The sequence below is a fragment of the Schistocerca serialis genome, chromosome 4 (genome assembly GCF_023864345.2).
Source record: "Schistocerca serialis cubense isolate TAMUIC-IGC-003099 chromosome 4, iqSchSeri2.2, whole genome shotgun sequence".
In the NCBI taxonomy this organism is placed as follows: Eukaryota; Metazoa; Arthropoda; class Insecta; order Orthoptera; family Acrididae; genus Schistocerca; species Schistocerca serialis.
This window is the reverse complement of record NC_064641.1, coordinates 26629319-26655983: the sequence shown is the minus strand read 5'-3', so window position 1 is coordinate 26655983 and position 26665 is coordinate 26629319. Positions and strand designations below refer to the sequence as shown.

The following is a 26665-nucleotide window of genomic DNA, read 5'->3' as shown; positions in this document are numbered from 1 at the left end:
TGAAACCAATAATAATTGATACCTAACAGTTCCTGCGGAGGATGGCTATCCAAATAAACATTATTTACTCGTACACATTACTGCACTTATAAATGTAAAAATGACAAAAACCAGTGCAACAAACACACAACAATCTCAAATACATTCCAAGAATATGAATTATAAGATCAAATGTGCGGATGATACAATCATAAACGTAAATGTGGCATGTGTGTGTGTGTGTGTGTGTGTGTGTGTGTGTCACAGTGTGATTACTTTACTGCATTTTCAGAATGACTACGATGTGATTTTCGAGGTGGAATGTTTCATGCACAGTCAAAACGAAGAGTTCTAGAATGAAGCTGTCCGTCGATTAATACACAGATGGGCACAAAGTGTTGCATTGTAAGGCAAATATGTAGAGAAGGGCTAAGACCATCACGAAGATCCATGGTGTCAGCTTGAGTTTTCTTTTTGTTTTTTAGGTGATAATTACAACTTTATCACCGGCGCACGCGTGTGGCATACCGTTCTCCGAGACGCCGCATTGCTCAACGAGAAGAAACTTAAAATGGTCACAGTTTCTAAGTTACGCAAAGCGTACGATCAATTTTCTACGTCTGTAATGCAAGTAAAGTTTTCCATTTAACGCGAGGTATAAAAAGAATACGGTAACGTCTCTATAACATACACATACATGTCCCGAAGTTCTTCGGAACAAAGAGACACACAAAAGGATTCAGCTACGCCTTAAGGAGATGGGAAAGGAGGTCCCCTTTCCGCACGAACGTCGGGGTTCCTTCGATTGGTCTAGCACGCGAAGTGGATCGTAATCCCGGCGGTGCCCCTATCTTCCCGCCTGATCTTGGAAAGTGGCGGGGGAGCTAGTGTAGGTGTCGCGGGTCTAGCCGATGAAATAATGCAGTTGGGGGGGACTCGGAAAATTGGATCCGAACAGACGGGATAAGGATTGGCTACGAGGGTCACGTGAAGTAGGGCTTAGTCGGAAATTGGAACAGCGGTCCTCTGCTAACACACTGCCCTAGGGGGCTGGCGCGCACTGAAACACGTTTAGCTCCCGAACAAAAGGACTGCAAAATACAACTCGGGGGATTTCATTTGTAAGACGTTGAATTCCCAACAAAACTTGAGCAACCGTTTATAGCGGTGTATACTATGTCTGCAGTTAAGCACATTTTCTATTCTTTCTTCAACGTGTGGCATTTCATTGTCGCTGTTGGACCAGTGTTTGAGAGACGCAAACGAAAGTACATCGTGCCACAAACAGCCGTAAATATCCATACATGAGAGGTGTTAGAGGTGTTAACAACAACATAAAACGGTAACCAACTATAAAGCATTATAAAAAGAAAACATCTCCAAATAACCTCCGTAATTTTGTCTCTGGGGTTCTGGTTCAACATGTGTAAGAAACACAAGGTGCCCAAACTATGCTCAAATTAAGTGCCAAACCCCCACGAAAATTCGTTTAATAATTTTGGAGATTTACGTGACCAAAGATAGACAGATACGACGATTTTACAGATTTATTATTAGTACAGATGTTCTCCGAAATTTTGACTGGTGAGTACGCATTCACCCCATGTTTCTCTACGATACAAACATTATCGTCTGAGAGCATTGATAAACACCTTCGGTAGTTGATGTCAACTTTCGGCACATCTACACTTCGCAGGCTATCTAACGGTGTTCGGTTGAGGGTGCTTCCGGCATCATTCGTAAATGCTGCGCTGAAAAACGACTGACAATAAGCATTCGTAGGAGCTCTTATTTCTCTGTTTATTTCGTCAAGATCTTTTCGCCAGATTTGTGCGCATGGAAATAATATATTATCTGACTCTTCCTCGAACGCGCGACCCCTTAATTTTAAGAGCAAAATTCTCCGGAATGCACAATGCCCCTTCGAGCATATCCCTAAAACTAAACCCGTGACTAAACGTGCTGCTCTTCTTTAGATTTTCCCCGTGACTTATTAATCGAACCTGGTTAAAGGCCCAAAGCGCAATATAAAAGTATCGATGGAACGAGTAATTTGAAAACACACACACACACACACACACACACACACACACACACACACACACACACACACACACAGAGAGAGAGAGAGAGAGAGAGAGAGAGAGAGAGAGAGAGAGAGAGAGAGAGAGAGAGAGAGAGAGAGAGAGCGGGGGGGATTCAAAACTCCCATCCAGAACACGTTCAACTATTCGCCATCTTGTTAACAGTGAGACAGTACGAGTACTGAAGTGCAGTTTCACAGTGAATACGACATCCCAAATGATAAATTTTAGATGTAAATAAGTTTTCTATATTTTCCTCTGTACGATTGCGGTTGACAAACTGTAAGGAAAAACTTTTACAACTAAAGTACACAAGGCCACAGAAACCACAGTATGTGTTAAAAGGGACACAATTTTTTTCTGTTTTCATATTTGTGACTACTTTGGTTGAAAACAAATTCTGTATTTAAGGACTGTAAAAATCAATATTTGCCGTTACTTAACGGAATGAAAATAAATATCCCTTTGACGATGCTGTAACTTCAGCGAATCACGTCTGGGTAGAAAAGAAGAAAAAAATTGTTTGCTCAAGGCGGAAGCTATCCAAAAACAAAGTTACTTGTCAGCGAATACGGAAATAAGAATGGACTTCAAACTCTATATGAAGAAAGCCACTCTTCAGGGATACATTACATTTCTTCAGAATGGTTCCAAAGAACCTCAGTCAAAGACCTGCTTTTCTGTGAACTAGTTTTCTGTGGCCATTGCATCTCACATCGCTCCGGATAGTTACTCGCAATAGGTATTTTACAGTTGTCACTCTTTCCAGTAAGAAGATCAGATGGGTACATCATGTAACTAATGAGGAGGTACTGAATAGAATTGGGGAGAAGAGGAATTTGTGGCACAACTTGTCTAGAAGGGGGGATCGGTTGGTAGGACATTTTCTGAGGCATAAATGGATCACCAATTTAGTATTGGAGGGCAGTGTGGAGGGTACAAATCGTAGAGGGAGACCAAGAGATGAATACACGAAGCAGATTCAGAAGGATGTAGGTTGCAGTAGGTACTGGGAGATGAAGAAGTTTGCACAGGATAGAGTAGCATGGAGAGCTGCAGCAAACCAGTCTCTGGACTGAAGATAACAACAACAACAACAACAACACTGTAGTCTGACAGTAATGCATAAAGTGTTGCTCTGACCTTCGACTTAGTACATCTTAACTGCGAATAATGGAGGGTGATTAAGAGCCGCACGGAAGACAGTAACATCGAATGAAAAGAAGAGACAGACATGTTGTTGTTGTGGTCTTCAGTCCTGAGACTGGTTTGATGCAGCTCTCCACGCTGCCCTCCAATGCTATATTTGTGATCCCTCGATGCCTCAAAACATGCCCTACCAACCGATCCCTTCTTCTAGTCAAGTTGTGCCACAAACTTCTCTTCTCCCCAATCCTATTCAATACCTCCTCATTAGTTACGTGATCTACCCACCTTATCTTCAGCATTCTTCTGTAGCACCACATTTCGAAAGCTTCTATTCTCTTCTTGTCCAAACTAGTTTTCGTCCATGTTTCACTTCCATACATGGCTACACTCCATACAAATACTTTCAGAAACGACTTCCTGACACTTAAATCTATACTCGATGTTAACAAATTTCTCTTCTTCAGAAACGATTTCCGTGCCATTGCCAGTCTACATTTTATATCCTCTCTACTTCGACCATCATCAGTTATTTTACTCCCTAAATAGCAAAACTCCTTTACTACTTTAGGTGTCTCATTTCCTAATCTAATTCCCTCAGCATCACCCGACTTAATTCGACTACACTCCATTACCCTCGTTTTGCTTTTGTTGTTGTTCATCTTATATCCTCCTTTCAAGACACTGTCCATTCCGTTCAACTGCTCTTCCAAGTCCTTTGCTGTCTCTGATAGAATTACAATGTCATCGGCAAACCTCAAAGTTTTTACTTCTTCTCCATGAATTTTAATACCTACTCCGAATTTTTCTTTTGTTTCCTTTACTGCTTGCTCAATATACAGATTGAATAACATCGGGGAGAGGCTACAACCCTGTCTCGCTCCGTTCCCAACCACTGCTTCCCTTTCATGCCCCTCGACTCTTATAACTGCCATCTGGTTTCTGTACAAATGGTAAATAGCCTTTCGCTCCCTGTATTTTACCCCTGCCACCTTCAGAATTTGAAAGACAGTATTCCAGTTAACGTTGTCAAAAGCTTTCTCTAAGTCTATAAATGCTAGAAACGTAGGTTTGCCTTTTCTTACTCTTTCTTCTAAGATAAGTCGTAAGGTTAGTATTGCCTCACGTGTTCCAACATTTCTACGGAATCCAAACTGATCTTCCCCTAGGTCCGCTTCTACCAGTTTTTCCATTCGTCTGTAAAGAATTCGCGTTAGTATTTTGCTACTGCGACTTATTAAACTGATAGTTCGGTAATTTTCACATCTGTCAACACCTGCTTTCTTTGGGATTGGAATTATTATATTCTTCTTGAAGTCTGAGGGTATTTCGCCTGTCTCATACATCTTGCTCACCAGATGGTAGAGTTTTGTCATGACTGGCTCTCCCAAGGCCATCAGTAGTTCTAATGGAATGTTGTCTACTCCCGGGACCTTGATTCGACTCAGGTCTTTCAGTGCTCTGTCAAACTCTTCACGCAGTATCTTATCTCCCATTTCGTCTTCATCTACATCCTATTCCATTTCCATAATATTGTCCTCAAGTACATCACCCTTGTATAGACCCTCTATATACTCCTTCCACCTTTCTGCTTTCCCTTCTTTGCTTAGAACTGGGTTGCCATCTGAGCTCTTGATATTCATACAAGTGGTTCTCTTCTCTCCAAAGGTCTCTTTAATTTTCCTGTAGGCAGTATCTATCTTACCCCTAGTGAGACAGGCCTCTACATCCTTACATTTGTCCTCTAGCCATCCCTGCTTAGCCATTTTGCACTTCCTGTCGATCTCATTTTTGAGACGTTTGTATTCCTTTTTGCCTGCTTCATTTACTGCATTTTTATATTTTCTCCTTTCATCAATTAAATTCAATATTTCTTCTGTTACCCAAGGATTTCTATTAGCCCTCGTCTTTTTACCTACTTGATCCTCTGCTGCCTTCACTACTTTATCCCTCAGAGCTACCCATTCTTCTTCTACTGTATTTCTTTCCCCCATTCCTGTCAATTGTTCCCTTATGCTCTCCCTGAAACTCTGTACAACCTCTGGTTCTTTCAGTTTATCCAGGTCCCATCTCCTTTAATTCCCGCCTTTTTGCAGTTTCTTCAGTTTCAATCTGCAGTTCATAACCAATAGATTGTGGTCAGAATCCACATCTGCCCCTGGAAATGTCTTACAATTTACAACCTGGTTCCTAAATCTCTGCCTTACTATTATGTAATCTATCTGATACCTTTTAGTATCTCCAGGATTCTTCCAGGTATACAACCTTCTTTTATGATTCTTGAAGCAAGTGTTAGCTATGATTAAGTTGTGCTCTGTGCAAAATTCTACAAGGCGGCTTCCTCTTTCATTTCTGTCCCCCAATCCATATTCACCTACTATGTTTCCTTCTCTCCCTTTTCCTACTGACGAATTCCAGTCACCCATGGCTATTAAATTTTCGTCTCCCTTCACTACCTGAGTAATTTCTTGTATCTCGTCATACATTTCATCAATTTCTTCATCGTCTGCAGAGCTAGTTGGCATATAAACTTGTACTACTGTAGTAGGCATGGGCTTTGTGTTTATCTTGGCCACAATAATGCGTTCACTGTGCTGTTTGTAGTAGCTTACCCGCATTCCTATTTTCCTATTCATTATTAAACCTACTCCTGCATTACCCCTATTTGACTTTGTGTTTATAACCCTGTAGTCACCTGACCAGAAGTCTTGTTCCTCCTGCCGCCGAACTTCACTAATTCCCACTATATCCAACTTCAACCTATCCATTTCCCTTTTTAAATTTTCTAACCTACCTGCCCGATTAAGGGATCTGACATTCCACGCTCCGATCCGTAGAATGCCAGTTTTCTTGCTCCTGATAACGACGTCCTCTTGAGTAGTCCCCTCCCGGAGATCCGAATGGGGGACTATTTTACCTCCGGAATATTTTACCCAAGAGGACGCCATCATCATTTAATCATACAGTAAAGCTGCATGTCCTCGGGAGAAATTACGGCTGTAGTTTCCCCTTGCTTTCGGCCGTTCGCAGTACCAGCACAGCAAGGCCGTTTTGGTTAATGTTACAAGGCCAGATCAGTCAATCATCCAGACTGTTGCCCCTGCAACTACTGAAAAGGCTGCTGCCCCTCTTCAGGAACCACACGTTTGTCTGGCCTCTCAACAGATACCCCTCCGTTGTGGTTGCACCTACGGTACGGCCATCTGTATCGCTGAGGCACGCAAGCCTCCCCACCAACGGCAAGGTCCATGGTTCAGGGGGGGGGGGGGGGGGAGACAGACAGACATACGGGCAAGAAAAGCACAGCTCTTCTCGTACAGTTGAAGCACGACAAACATCAGTCTTCACAGAAAGCCACATTCTGATTTTATATACATCAGCATCAGCTCACTGTTCGGCTAGTGCGTGGACACCTGCATTGCGGAGAGAATAAAAGGCGCCCTGAGAGACCGTTGTTACCGTTCTGTGGGGTCAGTCACTAAGCTTATCGAACCTGGGGGCTGCACATCTTATCAGCGGCTCAAAGGATTACTTCTGGGAAAACTTCCGCGTACAGCTGCAGCTTGTCTTGCTATCGAGCTACGAGCAGAGAAGTCACGGAATATACCACCTGGCTAAACATCCTGCAGCGGCAAACTGTGTCTCCTTTCCTTTCACTTTCGTGCAGCACAGTAACTTGCAGATCTTCTCTATCCCGTTCCAATTTCGTCTTTGTATCTGTTACTCCGAGATTTCCCAGTTATCTTTGTCAAAATCTACTGCCCTCACTTTGGCTGTCAACTTCTTCCTTCCTCTAATGATGGCTTTATTTACGGTTTTCAAACGATCTCATTTCACTCAATGCTGCGCTTCACAAACACCTTTTCCGAAATGTTTTAGCCGTGTATGCATTTACTTAAGTTGCGATTGCTTGTTTGTTAGCGCTCCGTTAATCACTCTGTAAAAACGGAACCCTTATAGGATCGTTTTGTTGTCCGTCCGTCCGATTGTTGAAAGCCATTTTTCACAGGGGCCTCACTGGCTTTCAGCTTTATCAGAAAATGCAACAAAAATCTACACCCTGCCCCCCCCCCCCCCCCCCGCCCCTTCAGTGAGCTCTCGCGACACACCACTGAAGTCGCAGATGGCTGTAGTTTGGGGTCACTGGACTGCACACCACACGGTGTATGGCTCAGAGCTGTCGAAGTAACCGAGTCGTAACAGTCTGTGGTGACAACTGTTGCTCAGATTCCTACTGCACATGCTGTACGATGCGCCAGTGACACGTCGACGAACACGATGACGAACACGATGACGAACACGATGACGAACACGATGACGAACACGATGACGAACACGATGACGAACACGATGACGAACACGATGACGAACACGATGACGAACACGATGACGAACACGATGACGAACACGATGACGAACACGATGACGAACACGATGACGAACACGATGACGAACACGATGACGAACACGATGACGAACACGATGACGAACACGATGACGAACACGATGACGAACACGATGACGAACACGATGACGAACACGATGACGAACACGATGACGAACACGATGACGAACACGATGACGAACACGATGACGAACACGATGACGAACACGATGACGAACACGATGACGAACACGATGACGAACACGATGACGAACACGATGACGAACACGATGACGAACACGATGACGAACACGATGACGAACACGATGACGAACACGATGACGAACACGATGACGAACACGATGACCTTCTCTCACCGAAGTGCCCGTAGGAGGTCTTCCGGAACGCGGTCATTTTGCGACCGTACATTCGGGTGACCACCGCTGCTAGCAATAATGTACGAGGGTCACTCCAAAAGAAATGCACACTATTTTTGTAAAAATACAGTTTTTATTCTGCATGTTTGAAACTTTTACAGTGTGTAGATACATCCTTCCCGCTTGTTTTCAAACTTAAGTTCAACCTGTTCCCTTGGGTGGCGCCGTCACAGCATGTCTTCAAGATGGCTGCTACACTTGACGTTCGTCAGAAGCAACGTGCTGTCACAGAATTCCCGTGCTGAGAAAACGAGACAGTGGGAAACATCCACAAGAGGTTCAAAAAGGTGTGTGGAGATTCTGCTGTCGATCGCAGTACAGTTAGCCGGTGTGCAAGCAGGTTACGTGATGAAAGCGGGCACGGCAATATTGAGGATTGTCCTCGCAGCGGCAGGCCTCGTACTGCACACACTCCAGACAGTGTGCAGGGAGTTAACGAATTGGTGACTGCTGACAGACGCATCACAGTGAACGAATTGTCACGCTACGCTGGGATAGGGGAAGGAAGTGTTTGCAGAATACTGAAAGTGTTGGCGTTAAAAAAGGTTTGTGCCAGGTGGGTTCCCAGGGTGTTGACAGTGGCTCACAAAGAAACAAGTAAAACGGTATGCAGCGAACGTTTGGAACAGTACGAGAATGGTGGAGATGAATTTCTTGGAAGAATCGTTACAGGTGATGAAACATGGCTCCATCACTTTCCACCAGAGACGAAGAGGCAATCAATGGAGTGGCATCATGCAAATTCACCCAAGAAAAAAAATTCAAAACCACACCTTCTGCTGGAAAAGTTATGGCTACGGTGTTTTTCGATTCCGAAGCACTCTTGCTTGAGGACATCATGCCAAGTGGAACCACCATAAATTCTGATGCATATGTGACGACACTGAAGAAACTTCATGCTCGACTGAGTCGTGTTCGACCACATCGGCAAAAGCAGGATGTTTTGCTGTTGCACGACAATGCATGGCTAAATGTCAGTAAAAAAAAAAAAAAAAAACAAGGAAGCGATCACAAAACTCGGATGGACAACACAGACACCGGCCTTACAGTCCTGACCTGGCTCCGTGTGACTATCATCTCTTTGGAAAACTGAAAGACTCTCTTCGTGGAACAAGGTTTGAAGATGACGACTCCCTTGTGCACGCTGCCAAACAGTGGCTCCAACAGGTTGGTCCAGAATTTTACCATGCGGGTATACAGGCGCTGGTTCCAAGATGGCGTAAGGCAGTTGAGAGGTATGGAAACTATGTGGAGAAATGAAAATATTGTTCCTAAAGGGTGTATCCACACACTGTAAAACTTTGAAACATGTAGAATGAAAGATGGATTAAAATTATAGTGTGCATTTCTTTTGGAGTGACCCTCGTACATTCCTGGCAAGTTTTTCTGCAGTATCGCTGAGCGAACGTCCAGCTTCTCGTAGTCGTATTGCACGACCTCGTTCAAACTCGCACCGAGTCGCTGATAATGGTGTCTTTATCGCCTTAAAGGCATTCTTGGCTAAAATCAACTCACCGCGTTCAATCTCGAAAATAACAAACGCTCACGACCGTTAGATCGTGTATTTAAAGAAAACATATTTGCATCCTTTCAAATGATAGAGCACGGCATTCAGTCGTCCTCTTCTTGCAGATCTGCCGAATAAAATCTGCAAGAAAAGGACGTCCGATTGGTGTGCTCTATCATTTGAAAGTGCACCCGCGTCCCTAATGAGAGGTAACCTTGTAAGCGTGTTGTCATATCGCTGGCTTAGTTGTGGAGTATCTTTGCGGGCAGCCGCGTCTAGAGAGTCGAGCGCTGGACACGCAACTGTTATGTTGTGTAGTGTGCAGCTCGAGAGGCATTGTTAGTATGGAGGTTGAAGTGTTGCTGCAAGTGTTATTACAGTAAAGTGATGAAATATGGAAGTGATTCAGAGGAAAGTGCGTCAAGATGTAATTAAAAATGATCAGTGCTGCTGATAACGTATTTGTGTTTCCTCTCGTTGCGTGTCGCACAGCATCGATCATCCGCGTCGTGTTCGGTTTCCCAGAGTGAACTGATGTGAATCGGTAGAAATTAGTCACCATAAAACAGTGCGGTCAAGTGCCAGTGTCTTGTAGCGAGCGTGAGAACGCGCGTTCGGTCATCGCCTTTCCGCCTCATCAACAACCAGCCGCGCCGCGACGGTTAGGCCGGTATTACACTATCAAATTTCTTTGTCAAAGATTTGATCAAAGATGTGATCCAATATTCCGTCCAATATATTTGACAAAGATCTTTGACGTAGCGCTAGAAGGGGTATTACACTGTCATCAAATTTTTCGTCAAAGTTCAAGATGGCTGACAACAACTTGTTATTAACCGCAGCAGTTCTACGTACTCCAATTGCATTGTGTGCACACGCGGAAAAGAAGTGGGGGAAAAAATTAAACCATACATACGAGGTTGACAGTCTTAAAAGTCCTGGGATTACAACTTGATAATAAATTCAGTTGGGAGGAGCACACCACAGAACTGCAAAAAGGCCTTAACAAATCTGTATTTGCAATTCGAGTGTTAGCAGACATAGGCAACATAAAAATGAAAAAGCTTGTATACTTTGTCTACTTTCATTCCATAATGTCATATGGGATAATATTTTGGGGTAAATCTTGAAGTCAAAAGTTTTCAGAGTTCAAAAGCGTGTAATACGTATTATTTGTGGAGTAAATTCACGGACGTCCTGCAGACACCTCTTCAAAGAACTGGGTATACTAACTACTGCCTCTCAGTATATTTACTTCTTAATGAAATTTGTCGTAAATAATATATCTCTTTTTCCAACAAACAACTCAGTTCATACATACAATACCAGGAACAAAAATGATCTGCACAAGGACTTAAAAGCACTTACTTTAGTTCAAAAAGAGGTCCACTACTCAGGAACACTCATATTCAATAATTTGCCAGGAAACATAAAAAATTTAGTTAGAAATAAAGATCAGTTTAAAAGGAGCCTGAAAGACTTACTACTGGCCAACTCCTTCCACTCCATTGGCGAAATTTTTAATAGAAGCAAATGATGTATTGTATTTATTCATACTATTAGTATTGTTATTTCAGCTTTAAAAAAATCGACATGTTCCACATCCACGAGGATCTCCTCAGCACGGATCTATGGAACGAAAAACTAATCTAATCTGGGTGAAGCCGTGCGTTTTACGACGACACGATAAAAGCATTCAACAAAACTTGTTACGTGAGCTTACAGTGGATGACGTCAAGTCGTACATCAATTACTTAAGAATGGATGAGCATACATTTCTGTATGTGCTCAATGAAGTGTATCCTCATATCACAAAGCACATTATTCACTTAAGAACTGCTACATCTTCAGAAGACAGGCTCACTGTAACACTCCGATTCCTTGACACAGGAGAGGGTTATGTTAGGTTAGGTTAGGTCAGGTCAGGTCTCCAATCTTCTTAATCTATTTTGTATTCAGGGTGCCTCACGTTGTAAAGCGCCTCATCAGCTTAGACATCTATTAATTTTGTAGTTGTCGGCACACACCAATTGTATTTACCGGCAATGGTTATAAAAACACTACAGACGACAGAACGCTGCAGCGATGCTAGCGCTCCATGTGGTAACATGTCACATTGCAGTGAACAGAAGACAGGCCGTTTCTTTGATCAAATATACAGCGAGGCCCTAGATTTGATCAAATATTGGACGACATTTGACAAAGTCCCTATTACACTATCAAATATCTTTGACAAAGATATTGGACAAAGATATTTGATAGTGTAATACCGGCCTTACGTGCACGCTCGTACAAGTGAGAACTGAGAACTCAAAAATTAACTTTACGGACAGTGTTATATCATTACTAGCGTCAAGGAGGACTGGTACCAAAAGGAATCTGTGTATGCGTGGCGAGCGTGAGAACTTTCGTTCGATTATTCGGCCTTCGCATCATCAACAACCATCTGCGCTGTGTTCGGTTACGTGTACGCTCGTTGAAGTGATTTTGTGGACAGACAACCATTTAGAAGTTGGCATCAAAACTTATGACTTAAAACGTAAGCAGTGCAACCTGTGATTTCTTGTCTCAGTATATAGATGTTCATACCAAGACGTAGGAGAGCGTTGTCCTTGACCTGAGTGGTTCCCCTAAACCCGCTTGAATAATTCGATGGATAACTTAAGGCAAGCCAGCAGCAGTGTGGAGCAGAACAGTACGACCGCCGCGGGATTACCAGGTACGTGGTGTGGACAGGACGCACGGTCAAGAAAAGCAGAAACGACAACCAGTTTTAAGTACCCCACCCATTTGTACTCCCAGGCGTGTTACAACCTGATGATTTGCATCCTCATAATGACGCTACAAGCGCCGCTCTTATGCGACTGGAGAGTACTGTCAACAAACATGATCTTTCAGATGTAGAAGCACGTCCACCAACTTTCGTTTATGTCGCACAACTTTTTCTTGGTGCTGCGATTTTTTTTCCGTCAGTCACTATTGTTTAAAATCCTAGACATCTTTGGTGCTTGAAATGGGGGGTGACGACCAATTATATTTAGTGGAAGGGAGACAGTGAAACTTCATCCCTTCTCCCGCGCCGAACCCTATATACGAGCCTTTGGGAATCTACGATGGTAATTCCAGACGTAAGGTCTCCTATTTTTTAATAAGTACATAGACCTTTTTATTTCTACAATGGTTTACATGAATTTACAGCTTGAACATTTAGCTATTTTTCGACATAATCACTGTTTCTGTAGATTCATTTTTGGAGACGCTGTGGCAGTTTTTGTATGCCCATATCATACCAGCTCGCCGCCATGCTGTTCAGAAAGTTATGAACCTCTTCTTTCACGTCGTCGTCGGAGCTGAATCGGTTTCCGCCCAAATGTTCTTTTAACCTAGGGAGCAGGTGATAGTCACTGGGCGCCAAGTCAGGACTATAAGGTGAGTAGGTGATTATGATCCACTGAAACTGTTGCAGGAGAGCAACGGTTTGCCGAGCGATGTGTGGGCGAGTCTTGTCATGGAGAATGTGTACGCCCTTGATCAACATTCATCTTCTCCGGTTCCGAATTGCCCATTTGAGTTTTTTCAGAGTCTCACAGTACCTACCAGCGTTAATTGTGGTCCCAGCGATTCAGCTCCTACGAACAGGTGAGAGAAGAGGTTAGTAACTTTCTGAACAGCACGGCGGCGAGCTGGTATGACATGGGTGAAACAACATATCACCAATCACGCAACTTCTAATGAACTGCGATTTCTCGAGAAGACCTGGCGCAGCACCCCCGAAACGCTCTCCCAAAGCGTCCGCTGCCCGCCGCTTCAACGGGCGCAGGAAGGCGCGCCGATCTCCCGTCTCACAGCGTCACAGCTCGCACCGGTCAGACTGATGTCGTGGGTTGACTCCTGTTGCTCTCGTGTCGACCGCGAAGTCGCTACCCCTCGCTATACGCCGCGGCCCATTGGACTCACGTGGCGACCTCACATGCGCCGACGCTCAAGGCGGACAAGTCATCTTGTGTCTCAGTGCGCGACAAACCAACCGATCGATCCAACCGCCAATGACAGTTCCTGAGCAAACTCGAGCAGACTGGCGGCCTAACGCGCAGACTCAGACGCAGGAACTAAGCCCCCGACCGGGCGAGCACTCGTTGAGTTCTCTCACTGCGCCACAAACTCGGACGTGATACAGACTAGCAAGCTGAGGACGAGAGACTGACTCCAGACTCACCCAGATTGACCAACTGGCGAGCTCATAGCACCCCTGAAATGCACGTGAACAGGCTACCTTTCCCCTTTCCCACCAGAGGGATTTTTTTTTTTTGGTAGGGTTTAAGGGCGCTCAACTGCTGAGGTCATTAGCGCCCAGTCACTGGTGTTAGAGCACAAGGAACCTGCTAAAACTCAAGGGAATGGGGGGACATCAAAAGGACCTGACAAAGATGCAGATTAATTAAGTAAAAAGGTTAAATGTCTTTGGTCAAGCCAGTTAAAGTTATAAAACGCAGAAGACGAGCAGCTGCTCGAGCGTCATCAGCTAAAACATCCGGTAAGGTAGATGGCAGGGACAGGACAACACGAAATTGACTAAAACGGGGACACGACAATAAAACATGGCGCACCGTTAATGCCTGACCACAAGGGCACTGCGGGGCTGGGTCACCAGAGAGCAGGTAGCGGTGGCTAAACCGGCAATGCCCAATCCGCAACCTGGTCAGAAGGACCTCCTGCCGCCGAGATGGTCGGGAGGAAGTTGTCCAAGCAGTTGGGAGCGGTTTTACTGCCTGGAGCTTGTTTCCTTGGAGGGATGACCAAGCATCCCACCACAAGGACACAAGCCTCTTACATACATCCCCACAAACGTCAGATGACGGGACACAACGGGAGGCTGGCCGAGGCTGGAGGACTGCAGCCTTGGCTGCAGCATCCGCAGCCTCATTCCCAGGCACTCCCACATGTCCGGGGACCCACAGAAAGCTGACAGAACCGCCATTATCAGCGAAAGAATGGAGGGACTGCTGTATTCGTTGAATCAAGGGATGGACCGGATAGGGAGCCCCAAGGCTCTGAAGAGCACTGAGTGAGTCAGTGCAGAGGACATACGATGAATGGCGGTGGCGGCGGGCATACTGAATGGCCTGATGGAGAGCAAAAAGCTCGGCCGTAAAGCTGGAACATTGGTCAAGGAGCCGGTATTTAAAGGTGGCGGTCCCGACGACAAAGGCACAGCCGACACCATCGTCAGTTTTGGAGCCATCGGTGTAAATAAAGGTGTGGCCGGCAAGTCGAGCACGAAGTTCGACAAACCGTGAGCAATACACTGCAGCCGGAGTACCCTCCTTCGGGAGTGAGCTGAGGTCGAGATAAATACGAACCGGAGCCTGGAGCCAAGGTGGTGTCGGGCTCTCACCCTCTCTGAAGGTGGTAGGGAGGGCAAAATCCAATTGTCGAAGCAGGCGACGGAAGCGGACTCCGGGGGGGCAGCAGGGCAGACACATACAACCCGTACTGACGGTCGAGAGAATCGGCGAAGAAGGACTTGTAAGAGGTGTGTTCGGGCATAGACAACAGCCGGCAGGCATACCGACACAGCAGTATGTCGCGCCGGTAGGTCAATGGTAACTCGGCAGCTTCAGCATAAAGACTCTCGACAGGACTAGTGTAGAAGGCTCCGGTCGCAAGACGTATCCCCCGATGGTGGATGGAGTTGAGCCGGCGTAAGAGGGATGGCCGAGCGGACGAGTAGACGAAGCTCCCATAATCCAGCTTCGATCGGACTATGGACCGATACAAGCGAAGCAGGACAGTGCGATCCGCTCCCCAAGATGAACCGCTAAGAACTCTGAGGACATTAAGGGAACGTGTACAACGGGCCGCCAAATAAGAGACATGTGGAGACCAACACAGTTTCCGGTCCAACGTGAGCCCTAGAAACTTAGTTGTGTCCACGAATGGGAGAACAACGGGACCGAGATGTAAGGATGGCGGAAGGAACGCTTTATATCGCCAAAAGTTAATACAAACCGTCTTCTCTTCAGAGAACCGGAAGCCATTTGCCACGCTCCATGAGTAGACGCTGTCTAGACAACGCTGAAGGCAGCGCTCCAGGAGGCATGTTCTCTGGGCACAGCAGTAGATCGCGAAGTCATCGACAAAGAGAGAGCCTGAGACATTAGGTGGAATGCAATCCATAATTGGATTGATCGCGATGGCAAAAAGGGCTACGCTCAAGACGGAGCCCTGAGGCACTCCGTTCTCCTGGAGGAAGACGTCGGACAATACGGAACCCACACGTACCCTAAACTTTCGATCCGTTAAAAAGGAATCAATAAAAAGGGGCAGACGACCGCGTAGGCCCCACTTGTGCATAGTGCGGAGGATACCTCCTCTCTAACAGGTATCATAAGCCTTCTCCAAGTCGAAGAACACGGCTACCGTTTGGCGCCTTCGCAAAAAGTTGTTCATGATGAATGTCGACAAGGTCACAAGGTGGTCAACAGCGGAGCGGCGGCGACGAAAGCCGCATTGGACATTAGTAAGGAGTCGTCGAGATTCAAGAATCCAAACTAACCGAGCATTAACCATGCGCTCCATCACCTTACAGACACAGCTTGTAAGAGAAATGGGGCGGTAACTAGAAGGAAGGTGTCTATCCTTCCCGGGTTTGGGTATAGGAACAACAACGGCGTCACGCCAACGCATGGGGATCTGACCTTCGGTCCAGACGCGATTGTAGGTACGAAGAAGGAAGCTTTTGCCCGCCGGAGAAAGGTGTGCCAGCATCTGAACGTGAATGGCATCTGGCCCCGGAGCAGAGGACCGGGACAGTGCAAGCGCACGTTCGAGTTCCCGCATAGTAAAGGGGGCATTGTAAGTTTCCAGATTCAGCGAGTGGAAGGAAGGTCGCCGAGCCTCGTCTGCCTCTTTCCTGGGAAGGAAGGCAGGATGGTAATGGGCGGAGCTTGAAACCTCCGCGAAAAAGCGGCCAAAGGCGTTGGAGACAGCCACAGGATCAACAAGGACCTCATTGCCTTAATGCCCGACAGCCGGCGCAGGCTACCCCAAACAACGGAAGAGGGAGTAAAACTGGTAAAGGAGCTCGTGAAAGAGGCCCAGCAAGCTTTTTTGCTGTCTTTGATGACTCTACGGCATTGCGCTCGGAGTCGTTTGTATTCAATACAATTCGCCAACGTAGGATGGCGGCGAAAGATGCGTAAAGCACGTCGTCGAGCACGGATAGCGTCCCTACAAGCCTCGTTCCACCAGGGGACGGAAACACGACGTGAAGAAGAAGTAGTACGAGGTATGGAACGTTCGGCAGCATTGATAATAACAGCCGTGAGGTATTCGACCTGACTGTCACAACTGGGAAAATCGTGGTCCGGAAAGGTCGCCAGGGAGGAGTAAAGTCCCCAGTCAGCTTTCAGTATGTTCCAGCGCGAAGGACGTGGGGATGGGGTGTGGTGCAGGAGACGAACGACACAGGGGAAGTGGTCGCTCGAATAGGTGTCAGAAAGGACATACCACTCGAACCGACGGGCAAGAGTGGTAGAACAGATCGAGAGGTCCAAGTGGGAGTAGGTATGAGTAGAGTCCGAGAGGAAAGTCGGGGCGCCGGTATTGAGGCAGACAAGATTGAGATGGTTGAAGACATCCGCCAAGAGTGAGCCTCTTTGACAGGATGCAGGAGAGCCCCAAAGGGGATGATGGGCATTGAAGTCGCCAAACAATAAGAACGGCGGGGGAAGCTGATCGATCAGGTGCATCATGTCGGCCCGACTAACAGCAGATGACGGTGGAGTGTAGACGGTACAAACTGAAAAAGTAAAAGCAGAGAGAGTAATGCGGATAGCTATTGCTTGGAGTGGGGTGGTCAATGGGATGGGATGGTAATAGACATCGTCCCGAACGAGCAACATGACCCCACCATGAGCTGGGATACCGTCCACAGGGGTGAGGTCATACCGCTCCGAGGTATAGTGGGAAAAGGCAATACGGTCAGACGGGCGCAACTTGGTTTCCTGGAGACCAAGGACGAGCGGACAGTGCAGGCGGAGGAGCAGTTGTAATTCCTCCCGATTAGATCGAATACCTCTTATGTTCCAATGAAACAACGCCATTGCTAGTCAAAAAATTGGGGGAACGAGACGGGGAAGAGCTGGTCACCTCCCACCAGAGGGAGACACCAAAGCTGCGATTGCCACAGCGGCGCCACCGCCAGAAACGGAGGGCGACTACTTCACACATCGCGCTGCGGCGCGCTCTTCAAAACCGCAATTTTTACCACGGCTCAATGGGCACACAAAAACTGCCACAGCGTCTACAAAGATGCATCGACAGAAATGTTGTTTACGTCGAAAAATAGGTAAATGTTCAAGCTGTAAACTGATGTAAACCGTTATAGAAATAAACAGGTCTAAGTACTTACAAAAAAGGAGACCTTACTTTTGGGATGCACAGTTTCTTGAAAGGAGGATGTAAGATGAACATCAACAAAAGCAAAACGAGGATAATGGAATGTAGTCAAATTAAATCGGGTGATGCTGAGGGGATTAGATTAGGAAATGAGACACTTAAAGTAGTAAAGGAGTTTTGCTATTTAGGGAGTAAAATAACTGATGATGGTCGAAGTAGAGAGGATATAAAATGTAGATTGGCAATGGCAAGGAAATCGTTTCTGAAGAAGAGAAATTTGTTAACATCGAGTATAGATTTAAGTGTCAGGAAGTCGTTTCTGAAAGTATTTGTATGGAGTGTAGCCATGTATGGAAGTGAAACATGGACGATAACCAGTTTGGACAAGAAGAGAATAGAAGCTTTCGAAATGTGGTGCTACAGAAGAATGCTGAAGATAAGGTGGGCAGATCACGTAGCTAATGAGGAGGTATAGAATAGGATTGGGGAGAAGAGAAGTTTGTGGCACAACTTGACTAGAAGAAGGGATCGGTTGGTAGGACATGTTTTGAGGCATCAAGGGATCACAAATTTAGCATTGGAGGGCAGCGTGGAGGGTAAAAATCGTAGAGGGAGACCAAGAGATAAATACACTAAGCAGATTCAGAAGGATGTAGGTTGCAATAGGTACTGGGAGATGAAGAAGCTTGCACAGGATAGAGTAGCATGGAGAGCTGCATCAAACCAGTCTCAGGACTGAAGACCACAACAACAACAACTTTTGGGATTACCCCCGTATTCGTGAACGAAGTAGGAAAGAGGGTGGCTGGGGCGGCGATGAGACAAACACTAAGCTCCCTCCGCCGTACACCGTACAGAGGAATGCACAGTACAGATGCACTGAACTGATTGCTGCGTGTTGCCTTCTGTCGTGCCTCCAGGCTGCTTACCTGCGTCACGGCCAGGAGAGATCGGAGCCGCGGCGTACGCCGAGGAGGGCCGCAGCTCTGTGGAGCAGCGACGCCTCCAAGGCGGCGGAGGCAGGGGGTCCAGATGGGAGGCGCGCCGCGCCAGCATCGCGTCCTACCTGCAGACTGCAGACTACCGCCGGGTATTCTGCGGCGAGCCCCGGCCGGCCGGATAACGAAAAGCGACGCAGATAAGGCCGCTCCGCAAACACACGCCGCCCTCCCCGGCCGGTCACGTACCTCTCGCGCTATCTCCCACCATTGGCACACCCGCTGCGCTAGCCACCGGTCGCGTCCCCAAAGTCACTAAACTTCTACTGATTCCACTGAAAGAGCTGGAAAGTACTGCAGAACATTCCTCCGCGTGGCACTGTGGTCTCGTAAACAAAACATCTGGTTGAAACTTCCTGGCAGATTAAAACTGTGCGCCGGACCGAGAATCGAACTCGGGACCTTTGTCTTTTGCGGGCAAGTGCTCTCTTCGCACAAGAGCTTCTGTGAAGTTTGGAAGTTAGGAGACGAAGTACTGGCGGAATTAAAGCTGTGGGGACGGTTCGCGAGTCGTTCTTGGGTAGAGAAAACCAAAGACTTCGATTCATTGGCAGAACAATTAGAAGGTGCAACAGATCTACTAAAGTGACTGCTTACACCACGCTTGTCCGCCCTATTCTGGAGTATTGCTGTGCGCTGTGGCATCCGCATCAGGTAGGATTGACGAATGACACCGAAAAAGTACAAAGAAGGGCAGCTCGTTTTGTACTATCGCGAAATAGGGGAGACAGCGTCATAGACGTGATACGTGAATTGGAGTGGCAATCATTAAAACAAAGGCGTTTTTCGTTGCGACGGGATCTTCTCATGAAATTTCTATCACCAGTCTTCTCCTCCGATTGCGAAAACATTCTGTTGGCACCCACCTACATAGGGAGAAATGATCATCACGATAAAATAAGAGAAATAAGGGCTCGCACAGAAAAATTTAAGCGCTCGTTTTTCCCGAGTGCCGTTCGAGAGTGGAACGGTAGAATGACAGCTAGAAGGTGGTTCCCTGAACCCTCTGGCAGGCATTTTATTGTGAATAGCCGAGTAATCACTTAGATGTACACACACACACACACACACACACACACACACACACACACACACACACACACACACACACACACTCCCTTAGAAGAATTGTTTCTGCGATCCTGTCTACATTGCCTAACTGATAGACTAGAAATGGAAGAGTCGGTACATAATACTAAAAGAAAGTCACAGGACCACTAATTCTGTCTATTTGATTACGCAGAACTCATTCTCGAAATGAAAAGATACATGAGGGAGTTGCTAGTTTATGTGACGCCAATGTGCATTCAAAAGTATCAGATCTGATGCGTTAACGTGCCATTTCTTCGTACAGCAAAATGTGTTTACTCCGATTGATAGATGGAGCACGAAATATCTTCATTTGATTCCAAGAAACAAGAAAAGAAGATAACCAAATGGGCACAAGTCATTACAAAATACGCGGGAGCAAAATAAATAGCTGAAGACCGTAACACAGAGGAAAACTCAAGATGTGAAATGGCCGCCTCCGACGACGACGACCACCAGCAGAGGTCTGTCCGTATAGCTATGTTGTCATATCCGCTACAATAAGCTTCAGAACCCATTGAGAGCGCAACAGTATTTTCACACTTGGCCCGTAACAAACCCCTTCGTATAATGCAGCAGTAATTGCTTATTAGATTTACTAGGTACTATAGAATACTACCAAATTATGTGGATAACAAGACCACTGCTACAAACTGCCATCGACGCAATGACGTGGAGCAGCGTTAAGACCCCCCTCCGGCCACCCACATTTAGATTTTCCTAAATCGCTGAAGGCTAATGACGGGCTGTTTTCTTTGAAAAGGACACGGCCGATTTCCTTCCCCAAGAGTTTCTACAATGGCCTCGTCTTCGACGGGACGCTAAACCCAAATCTTCCTTTCCTTACGTACTGTGAGAGTAAACAATTCGCTTGAGCTAGGGAACAGTGACTGCAGTAAGTCTGGGACAACTCCGAAACCATCGGGGAAGTTTCTCAGACCCCCTTTCAGTCGTTCTCCGGACAAGGATGAAGCTATGAAAGCAACACACTCTAGCTGTCACTTCATGACTGGTCAAACTTCACATATCAGTGAGCTACTAATGAGTGCCCTAAGCATGCGGTGACAAACTGTGGGACGAAACTCAACGAATATAGACAATGCTTGGTGGAATAAACCTGCCAAGTGCTCAGTATTAAGCTTAAAGCAGAAGTTAGATTCTTTGCCCTAGTATTTATCCCGTCTAGTATTGGGTCCGCTTTTTTCGGAATATGGCTATTTTTGAAACTTCCTGGCAGATTAAAACTGTGTGCCGGACCGAGACTCGAACTCGGGACCTTTGCCTTCCGCGAGCAAGTGCTCTACCACTTGCCCGCGGAAGGCAAAGGTCCCGAGTTCGAGTCTCGGTCCGGCACACAGTTTTAATCTGCCAGGGAGTTTCATATCAGCGCATACTCCGCTGCAGAGTGAAAATCTCATTCTGGATGGCAATTTTTATTTTATTGTGTAACTTTATGACCGCGTGCCCTTCCTGACGTCACAGTAGCCGAGGTAATGTAAGAGAGGGAGAAAATGTGCGCCATTTGTCTGAGTCGTGTAATCTTTGCTCGTGGGTGATCGTATTTTAACTACTTGAGTGTCGTAGTCTGTTGGGCGGAAGTTTGGGATCAGCCCAGTATTTGCCAACACGGGAGTGGGAAAATGTCTGAAAACCACATCCAGGCTGGTCGGTATACAGCACGGATCCGATCCAGGTCTTTCCTACCTTCCTGTGTCGCAACGCCACTCGCTACGGTCGCAGGTTCGAATCCTGCCTCGGGCATGGGTGTGCGTGATGTCCTTGGGTTGGTTAGGTTTAAATAGTTCTAAGTTCTAGGGGACTGATGACCTCAGCTGTTAAGTCCCATAGTGCTCAGAGCCATTTGAACCTGTAACACCTTGTAAAATACATTATGGAAAGGTAAATAAAATGAAAACAAGAAAAGGGTTGCTTGCAGTTATGTTTCTAGTAAGGTGATCTATGAGAAAAAGTAGAGAAATGGCAATGCCAGACGTTTCGCAAATCAGAGTGAAATTGTTACGATAATACAGCCAGTATCTCCGACTCGGTGTGCCGGCCTTGCAGTGGAAACGAATGCACGGGAAACACGAGATAGCGTGCTCGGACTTAACAACTCCTGCATAAGCAGGCTCGCGCAGCGTGCGATGTGACTCATGCGCCCGTCGTGCCGACCAACCCCCCCCCCCCCCTTCCCCCTACTCTCACGGTTTCTTCAGCGTGCCATAAAAAAGTCTCTACGCCACAAACATAAAACACAGTTACGATAAAAGGCCTAATTAGCGTGAAAGGATGTGGCCAAGACGCTCTTGCGCAGCACAAACGAACCGCTCAGCAGCAGACTAATAGCTGAAGACGATCATTAAATGACTGCGAGGTCGCCCGCCAAGACGTCAAGTCTGTCGCAGTCATCCGTGATAAGTTTTAGTGTAAGATGATGTTGGTCAGTCTGCGGAAGTCGTCCTCCATGCCACAGACAATAATATGAGTTTCATACGAGGACTGAATTTGAACGTTCATCTACATTTATACTCCAAAAGACAACTTACGGTGTATGGCGGAGCACCAATGTCACTTTCCCCCTCTCCTGTTCAGTCGCGAATGGATCACAGAAAGAATGATTGCTCCCAAGCCTCTGTGAGAGTTCGAATCTAATTTTACCTTCATGGGCATTTAGCGAGAGGAAGCAATATATTGTTTGACCCTTCTAGGAACGTACGCATTCGGAATTTCAACAGTAAATGACACCGTTATGCAGAACGCCTCTCTTGCAGAGTGTGTCAATGGCGTTGCAGACTGGGCGTCTCAGTGAAGCCTTCGGGCTTGCTAAACGAAACGCGCTGCTCTTCTTTGGATCTTCTCTATTTCCTGTATGAATCGTATCTGGTACGAGAAATAATCAAGGACTGCTCGAACGAGGATTTTGTAAGCTATCTCTTTTGCTTGCGCGTGTATCTCCTGAAGATTCCTCCAATGAATCTCAGTCTGGCATCTGCCTTAGGTTTACGTGGTTGTTCCACTTTCAATTGTTCCGTATGCATACTCCTAGATATTTTATAGATATGACTGCCTCCAGTGATAGTTCTGCAATAGTGTAATCATACTAGGTCTGCAACTTTGCTTCCGCCGTTTTGCAATAGACGGCAGTAGTGGCAAGTGGGGTTCAGGTGGTTGGTCGTAGGTGTAATACAATAACGTTAAGGCCTGCCGGAGTGGCCGAGCGGTTCTAGGCGCTACAGTCTGGAACCGCGCAACCGCTACGGTCGCAGGTTCGAATCCTGCCTCGGGCATGGATGTGTGTGATGTCCTTAGGTTAGTTAGGTTTAAGTAGTTCTAAGTTCTAGGGGACTGATGACCTCAGATGTTAAGTCCCGTAGTGCTCAGAGCCATTTTAGCCAATAATCTTAGGCATCTATAAACATAGTGCCATAAAAATATTAGTAGATTTGTGATTGCCTCATAATATTATTCTCGATTAAGTACGTCAACTTACCTCCCCTTTTCTCGCCATTTACGGAAAGTTTTAATTTTCTTCTTTTACATGAAGAAATCTGCGGCCGTGGCTCTTAAAATGCTGGGTAAGACCAATATTGAGGGAACAATTAATGGAAGAACATGCAGAGAATGTTTTCAACCCCTCAAGAACGGTGATTTTTATGAAACTTCCTGGCAGATTAAAACTGTGTGCCCGACCGAGACTCGAACTCGGGACCTTTGCCTTTCGCGGGCAAGTGCTCTACCATCTGAGCTACACAAGAACGACTCACGCCCGGTACTCACAGTTTTACTTCTGCCAGTACCTCGTCTCCTACCTTCCAAACTTTACAGAAGCTCTCCTGGTGCAAGTCGCAAGTGTGGCGGCCATCTTTATACTGATACTGCGACGGTATGTGTGCGTCTGCACTATGCTGCCGCCTACAGGCCATTCTGCACGCTGTTTGTAGCACGCTTACCAACCTACAGGATAACGGCGCGAAATTTTGGTTTGTTATTACAAATTTAAGGCTTTCATTTGACTCACACTCGTGTTCCAAGACAAGCGAAATATCATCTGGCGCATCTCTCCCCCAAACACTAGTTGCCTTTCCTTGGCCTCTTGGTAAGACCTTTAACAATAAATATAAATCAAGTGATGGTATTAATAAGTTTTTTTCTTTTAAAAGAAGTACTACACAGACATTCCTTTGTAACAGAAATAAATTTCTGAATCTTGCTCGATTGTTCAATATTAGACGATGATACAGTCCATTACCATTTAAGATAATTCTTGAAACATTAAAAAGTTTTTAGTGAAAGCACGAAGAGCTATACTTACTGTATTGTTCTAGCTAAAAATATGCTATCCATTACACTGAATGGAAGAATGAAACTATAAAAGTTCTGTTATTTTTAATTTAATAAAGAAACTTCTTATTTAATTGTATGAATTACCTGTTATTTCTCTTTCCATGGGAAAAGTGGGACAAAAATACGAAGGTATCATCTAATTTCGTATTAACGTGCGTGCAACAATGCAGAGAACATTCACCAATAAGTAATTATATTTTAGAAAATTTGCCATGAGAGTTATTGAAAATTTAAAACATGGTCAAAATTTTTTATTTATGCAACTGAAACAACGAAACAGAAATGTTCTATTAATAAAGTCACGTAAAATTCCTGAAATGTCTTCGGTATTCGTAGTTACGTTTTTGTTTTGCCCCTTGGCTTGAAACATATCGACTTTTTTTACTACTTTTAACTTAGGAAAATCTTTCGAAATATAAATCTACTGAATTCAATAAATTGCTTTAAATGGCTAAAGCTGACAGTCAACACAATCGATCTTCAGAAAGTGTTAGCCTCGTGTGTGTCTTGAGCTTCGAAAAACTCCTTTCACCGTTAGCTACAGGGTACAGTTAAAGTCAGAATGATTCGCAAGCTTACAAAAGTCTTTGGAAATATGTCAACTAAATTGCTTATAATGGGTAATGAGCTTTGCGGAGAACTTAACAGCCAAAAGAACGGGAGCTAAGATAAAAACTTAATCGTTTGATCGAGGCTTGATCGAAAATTCATATTTCAAAATCACTTTTACTAACTAGGACAAATGTGATACTGGAGTCAGCGACGGCTTGTAACCACACATTCGCTAATATTTCGCAAAAGCTTTGTTTGCAGACCGATATTTATAGAGCGTTTTAGCATGAATTATCATAGGCTTTCAACCGTGTCAGTTTTCCCACTAATTGTGATGTACCCTGCCTGTAGCGGTCTACTGGCACACCGTCAACACGGGTTTAGAAAGCATCGCTCCTGTAAAACACAACTAGCTCTTTATTCATATGAAGCGTTGAATGCTACTGACAAGGGATTTCAGATCGATTCCGTATTTCTGGATTTCCGGGAGGCTTTTGACACTGTATCACACAAGCAAATCTGAGCAGCCGTCTTAGGTTGTTTGCAGATGACGCTGTCGTTTATCGACTAATAAAGTCACCAGAAGATCAAAACAAACTGCAGACGATTTAGGAAAGATATCTGAATGGTGTGAAAAGTGGCAGTTGACCTTAAATAACGAAAAGTGAGAGTCATCCACATGAGTGCTAAAAGGTTACACGATAGATCAGTCTAATCTAAAAGCCGTTGGCTCTGAGCAGTATGAGACTTAACTGCTGCGGTCATCAGTCCCCTATAACTTAGAACTACTTAAACCTAACTAACCTAAGGACATCACACACATCCATGCCCGAGGCAGGATTCGAACCTGCGACCGTAGCGGTCACGTGGTTCCAGACTGTAGCGCCTAGAACCGCACGGCCACTCCGGCCGGCAATATAAAAGCCGTAAATTCAACTAAATACCTAGGTATTACAATTACGAAGAACATAGAAAATGTTGTGGGGAAGGCTAACCAAAGACTGCGTTTTATTGGCAGGACACTTAGAAAATGTAACAGACCTACTAAGGATACTGCCTGCACTACGCTTGTCCGTCCTCTTTTAGAATACTGCTGCGCGGTGTGGGATCCTTACCAGATAGGACTGACGCAGTACATCGAAAAAGTTCGAAGAAAGGCAGCACGTTTTGTATTATCGCGAAATATGGGAGAGAGTATCACAGAAATGATACAGGATTTGGGCTGGACATCATTAAAAGAAAGGCGTTTTTCGTTGCGACGGGATCTTCTCGCGAAATTCCAATCACCAACCTTCTCCTCCGAATGCGAAAATATTTTGTTGATACCGACTTACATAGGGAGGGACGATCACCACGATAAAATAAGGGAAATCAGAGCTCGTACAGAAAGACATAGGTGTTCATTCTTTCCACGCGCTATACGATTTGGAATAATAGAGAATTGTGAACGTGGTTCGCTGAACCCTCTGCCAGGCACTTGAATGTGATTTGCAGAGCATCCATGTAGACGTAGATGTGTCGCTTGGGCCTTAAACCGGCCCTTCCTGTCAACCTAATGTAAAGCCGCGCGGGATTAGCCGAGCGGTCTCGGGCGCTGCAGTAATGGACTGTGCGGCTGGTCCCGGCGGAGGTTCGAGTCCTCCCTCGGGCATGGGTGTGTGTGTTTGTCCTTAGGAGAATTTAGGTTAAGTAGTGTGTAAGCCTAGGGACTGATGAGCTTAGCAGTTAAGTCCGATAATATATAT

The 26665-nt window shown here is 45.7% G+C and overlaps 1 long non-coding RNA gene across 1 annotated transcript in view; it reads right to left on the bottom strand.

Annotated features, from left to right (window-relative positions):
* The window catches only part of LOC126474950 (uncharacterized), a 456943-nt gene that overhangs the window by 359332 nt on the left and 70946 nt on the right, over positions 1–26665 (bottom strand). The gene's annotated exons all lie outside the window — the stretch shown is intronic.